General features: G+C 40.5%; 1 long non-coding RNA gene across 2 annotated transcripts; it reads right to left on the bottom strand.

The window, feature by feature from the left end:
- Positions 1 to 252: 252 nt before the first annotated feature.
- Positions 253 to 5,819, bottom strand: LOC112898880. Of its 2 annotated transcripts, none has more exons than XR_003229945.1 (2): positions 5,433 to 5,819; positions 253 to 902 (listed from the first exon to the last, which is right to left on the bottom strand). It is a non-coding gene; the product is annotated as an uncharacterized LOC112898880 (long non-coding RNA). The 2 variants fall into 2 exon arrangements; XR_003229946.1 differs by having other exon boundaries at positions 253 to 720.
- Between the last annotated feature and the right edge of the window lie 411 nt (positions 5,820 to 6,230).

Genomic DNA, 6,230 nt, shown 5'->3' with positions numbered 1-6,230 from the left:
TGTGAAGAGCAGGTTCATCAGCATCCGTTAGTTTCTATAAGGGTTTGTTAGAGAATCAGTCTATTAGGAGCCTTAGTTAGATTAGAGATTTGATAGGAGATGGTTCGTGGCTTGAATGAAGGGAAAATGTAATCAACCTCATACAAGGGTTGTGTATCAGGGATATTGAGCATGGGACATACATTTTCCTTAAGTTGGGTCATTTTGATAGCAGGATTTATTATTTGTGTGCCTCTGTATAGCTGCATTTAATGTTAAACCATCCATCTCAAACATGATAAGAAAATATACATCTGGGAAACATATGCTGTACAATTTTCATCCACATGCATACAAATCTTTCACAATTCATGCCCCCAGCTAGTTCTTGATCTTAAGTGGTGCAGAGCATGTGCCCCTTTATGAAGTTTGGCCTGAGTAGCTCTTAGGAGCTTCAGAAGTGTCTCTTTTCATTTGCCTTTCATCAGAGGCACACCTTCAAGTATTTCGGTCTCTTTGTGCATGCAAACCCGACCAACACCATTCTTTTCAGCTCACGTTCAGAAATAAAAACTTACATTGCATGCCACAAACTTGTCATCATCTTTAATACCAGGAGGAAGGGTAAGGCATGTCATATCTTTTGCCGGTATACCAAGAGTTTGATGCTTGAATATTGGTTGTGTCTCAAATTTTTTGGACGAGTACTTTGCATTTACATATTGTATTGCAGCATCCTACCTGCCATAAGATTGTTTAGCTGCAAAGAAAACTCAATGCAAACTATTAGATTGATATACAGTAATTTTATTATCATCCTGACACGTTTCGGACATTAAATCATAATAGATCTCGCATACAACGAACTTTTTTGTTGGAACCTGTATGATCAGTTGCTTGTGCCTTTCTATTGCCTGCCTTGACTGAACACAACCGTAAAAATTTATAAGTTGTTTTCTCATAATAGGAGTCTCTATCTCAAAAAAAAATAAAAAAAATAAATCAGTGTTGCAATCAGAAAGGCTTTCACACTCATAGAATTGACAAGAATTGGGTACATCATAAAAGAAAATTCGTGGTTGATTCCAAAAGATGAGATAATAAACTGTCTACATCCAACGAGATGTAAAGGGCAAATTTCAAGTGTCCTTTTTTTCCCTGAAGAAACCTAGACCACCATGATAATACAGCTACTAGACACAACCAATCATATTTCCTCTGAGGTGATGATGAGGACATGACACTCGTGCATACGACCATGATTGGTGCATGGCATGGAGAAGGAGTCCAGCAAGTGTGTCCAAGTCAAGAAGGAGGCTCAACGCTAATTCAGTTCGAGTTGCCAAGGTGGAGGCCCAAAGGAATACAAGTTCGAGCCCACCTCGGAGTCCAGAAGCAGCACGCACAAAAAATAACGCCCAGGTCGCATACGGAGTCCGTTTTGCACGTTCTTTATATGGATGGAAAGAGAATTTTGTAGAACTTCCAATGGAACGGGTACCACATCAAAATTACATCTGGGTCGACAGGAATCGTCAAAACAAGTGGACTTTCAGAATTTGTCAAGGTGTTGCACCACTGTCTTTTGGGCCATTGACCCGTGTATCGTCTTGAAGCCCATAGGGGCGCATCCAGGGGGTCATCCACGACCTAACCCTCATATATTCAGTAGCCACTACCATATTAGAGTTTAAGTTTTGTTTAGTTCTAATTTTCCATTGAGAAACAGATATCTTCATTATAACTATAATGTCGAGTCATTTTGCTGTGAATCAGGGTGCCCATTATTATTCTTCACCACTGTGGCGATTAGTCCTTTTGTGATCAGAGCTTGAACTGCATCTTGTTCTTTGCTTCATATACATCTGCAATTTCAGATTGCGAGTTTACCCTTTCTTGCTTGTGTTCTTCGATTCGCTTGCAGGTCAATCGAGTTATGCTTGGTTGATAACCAATGGAGCAATGGTGTAACGGTTGCAGAGGTTCGAACCGTGTCTAATTAGAAGCCTGGATCGCCAACGTCGAGTTCTCCACCAATCAAATCTATCATACCTATCGGAAGATCAGACCAGTGCTACATCAAGTGGTATCAGGATTCAGGTTAACCGTGAGGTATATTATCGTGTGCCCTTTAGATTCATCTTGTTTTCATTACCTAAAGTCTACAAAATCCCTAAAAAAATAATTCCGCTGTCCTATAACCCTTTGGTGCTCCACAATTTTTCAGTTCAGTTTGCTTTTCTGAATTTTAGTCCCTCGCCTTGTCATTGTATTCGTCTGTTAAGTTTGTGGATCAGTCAAGTCGTGACTCTATGTGTTACTGTTTAGCACTTTGATTCTATTGCTTGAGTTGGTCTTCGTGCTAATTTGTTAACGAAAAGTGTTCCCATCTGTTTCTGGTTGTACTAGTTGCTTTTGAATCAAGGAAAAAGGTCAGCTACGTGGAAAGATAGAGAGAAAAAACAAAGAAAAAGGTAAAGGTGCAGAAAAAAAGAGAGGAAAAAAAGCCGCACCAATAAATAAAAGAAAGAAAAGAAGAATAAAAAAATTCAGAAGTGCTTGCTTCCTTTTGAGGTCCTGTGGTGACTGGTGAGTTGTATTATTGTGTGCTTGAACTAGGTCCAGGACGAGCTTAGGCTGGCGACATAGACTAGCTTGGAACTACTTTTCAACCTTGCAATTCTGAATTGAATTTTTGATATTTCTTGCTACCATATTGTGCCTACCCAAAGCTCCACATATACTTCTGATCAGTACAGGTTCACCTTGCAACTGTTACACTCAAGCTTACAACGGATTGTGCTGCCCTATTGGTTTTGGCAAGAACATTTGCAAGATAGTGGTAAGCCGCTTGAGATATTGCAGTCCACTATTCCATCTCCCAGTCTCAGTAGTTGCTAGTTGATAGGGATAATACTTTATATTATCGTTTGCTGTCTTCTAACAATAACAGGTTGTTCATATCCACCAACTTATGATAGCATAGGTGCTGATGAGTATATTTAGTGGAAAATAGCCATAGATAAAATATTTGCTAATCGTTTTATGTGTGCAAGGAGAAAAGTTAAGAATGCAACTAACGTCTTGCGAGATTCTGCTTTAACTTGGTGGAAGACCGTAAGTCCATCAGATAAACCTCAAACTTGGGATGATATAAAATTTCTTATGAGAGAAACTTTTGCTAATCTATCTCATATAATTAACTCATATAATGAGGTGCATCAGTTAGAGAATCAGTCTATTGTTGTATCTCTTGCTATGCCTAACGTTTTGCAGGATTATGAACAAACACAAGAGGATAAGGATAATGTGAAAGAAATTGAGGAGCTCACAACCTCATGTGCAAATTCAGAACCATCGCTTCACAATGCACCTATCATTACAATGCACCTATCATTCCTGCTGAAACTGAGAATATAGGTAATGCCCATGGTGCTACATTCACGGAAGGTAAGAATTATCTTGATATGCTGAATTTTTCCATAAATCATGCTATCATAGAGCAATTGTTAGTGGAACCTTCTCTTGATTCATGTTTGTCACAACATGACTCACTTTCTATTCCTTGTGATAAAGATAAATTTTGTGATAATGCTTATGTTGTACCAATGAATAATCATGCTATATGTGTTTTGGAACCCAACACTTGTGCTAAAAGTAGACATGTTATTCATATTGCCAGTGATAAAGATGAGCTGCAGTTATTATCTTTTTTAAATATTTTGGGTTACATTGAATTTGATATATTGTGTAATCTAAGTTTTTTAGAGGAGAGACTTTTTGGATATGCTGATTTGTCATGGTTTTCTAGACATGCATATCATGTTGTTGGCAAATATAATAACAACGGACAATACATGATACAACGCGTTTACATTAGAAGCAATATGGATTCTTCTTTTGTCGTGCAAGATTGTAATCAACTAAATAGCTCCAATATCGTGTAATCAACTAAATAGCTCCAATATCGCTGCTAATATTCATATGCCATCTACTCCTATGCTACCTCTTGTTAGTACTAATCTTTTGCATGATAGTATTGACAAACAACGTGTACATTCCGACCAAGGAGCCTACATGCTTGCTGCAATTTTTGTGCGTGATGACACATTACAAAATTTGGAAATATGGTCACATTCCTCCTCACAGTTATTTCAGTTCCCTTTGTTTTTACAATTTTGTTTTCCATTGTGTTGTGCAGGATCAATTTAGCGCACAATCGACATCGAGAATGACTTTTCATCAAGAAGGGGAGGATGATGAGGACATGACACTCATACATACGATCATGATTGGTTCATGGCATGGAGAAGGAGTCCAGCAAGTATGGCTAAGTCAAGAATGAGGCTTAAGGCTAATTTACTTCAAGTCGCCAAGGTGGAGGCCCAAAGCAATTCAAATTCGAGCCCACCTCGGAGTCGAGGAGTAGCACACACAAAAAATAACGCCCAGATCACATATGCAGTCTGTTTTGGATGTTTTTTATATGAATGGAAAGGGAATTCTATAGAGCTTCCAATGGCACCGGTCCCACATCAAAATTCCATATGAGTCGACAGGAATCGTCGAAACAAGTGGACTTCCAAAATCTATCAGGGTGTTGCGCCACCATCTTTTGGGCCGTTGGTCCGTGTATCGTGTTGACGCCCATAGGGGCGCATCCAGGGGGTCATCCACGACCTAACCCTCGTATATTTAGTAGCAACCACCATATTATAGTTTGGATTTTATTTAGTTCTAGTTTTCCATTTAGAAACAGACATCTTCATTGTAACTGGGACATCGAGTCCTTTTGCTGTTAATCAAGTCCCCCGTTCTTATTCTTCACCACTATGGCGGTTAGTCCTTTTGTGATCAGATCTTGAACCCCATCTTCTTCTTTGTGTGATATACATATGTAATTTCAGATTGCGAGTTTACCCTTTCTTGCTTGTGTTCTTCGATTCGCTTGCAAGGAAAAGCCTTTTTGACGAGGTCAATCGAGTTGTTTTTGGTTGATAACCAACGAAGCAGCGGTGTAACGGTTGCAGGGGTTCGAATCGTGTCTGATTAGAAGCCCGGATCGCCAATCTCCACCAATTAAATCTATAGTACCTATCGGAAGATCGGGCCTAAGCTACACTTGGTAAATTTCTCTAACATGCAATTCAAATCACGCCAAAACTCCAATAGATAAACACCAATTCATGGGTAAACAAATTCATTATGATCACACAATCAAAACAGCCTGCAACATTAACATTTCCAACAGCATTTTCCCAATAGAGTTCTAACTCGTTTATGTCATAGAGGCAAAACTTGAATTTACTAAAGATAGGATCTGCAGCAGAAACTACTACAATGTTGTCTCATGTTCCGATTGAGATCTCAAACATGATATGTAACGAACAGAAGCACAGTATCTACTTGCAATGGAGCATACTGGACAGAGGACGAGGACATGAGGTAGATACCTGGAAGGCGCCGCTGCTGAGGAATGTTGTCGCCTTCAAGTGCTGCCGCACTCCGTCCGCTCATCCTCCTGTAGGCGGATCAGGGACGGGTCTGAAATCGCAAGGGACACAGGGAGGTGCCGCCGCGCCCGACGAAATCGGATCGGGGTGATGCACGAGACCCGACGAAATCGGATCGGCGAGGGAAGGGGACGCGCGAGGGAAGTGCCGGCGGCCGTCCCTCCGGATGCCTAATGCCGCGGCGGCGGCTGGCAGCAAGGCGGCTTTCTTGCCGCCTGCCGTCAGCAGCTATGGCCAGTCAGCTTCACGTGAGGCAGGGTGAGGGACGTGGTGCAGGGAGATTTAGGTTGAAGATGAACGTGAGATTGAGGATGAGGCCGGTCAGCAGCTGCTTCCTAGATGGATATGGATCGGTCATGGATCAGGACTAATCCGGGCACGGGTAGGGCCGGGCCCAAACAGTACCCAGGTGGGAAAAAATAAAAATAATTAAATAGCTGCTTTAATAGTCGTGCAAATTTTATGGAAGGGACCACCAGACCTATAAGTTAAGGTACAAAGTGCTAAGATACTAAGGCCACGTTTAGATTGCAAATTTGTATAACATTTGGAACTTTTTGCTACTGTAGCGTTTTCGTTTGTATTTGACAAATTTTATCTAATCATGGTCTAACTAGGCTTAAAAGATTCGTCTCGTGATGTACAATTAAACTGTGCAATTAGTTATTTTTTTACATACATTTACTGCTCCATACATGTGTCCCAAAATTGATGTGATGGAGAGAGAGTGTAAAAATT

The sequence above is a fragment of the Panicum hallii genome, chromosome 7, assembly GCF_002211085.1.
Source record: "Panicum hallii strain FIL2 chromosome 7, PHallii_v3.1, whole genome shotgun sequence".
Lineage (NCBI taxonomy): Eukaryota > Viridiplantae > Streptophyta > Magnoliopsida > Poales > Poaceae > Panicum > Panicum hallii.
Note: the sequence above shows the minus strand (reverse complement) of the source record. Positions and strands in the feature narration are given on the sequence as shown.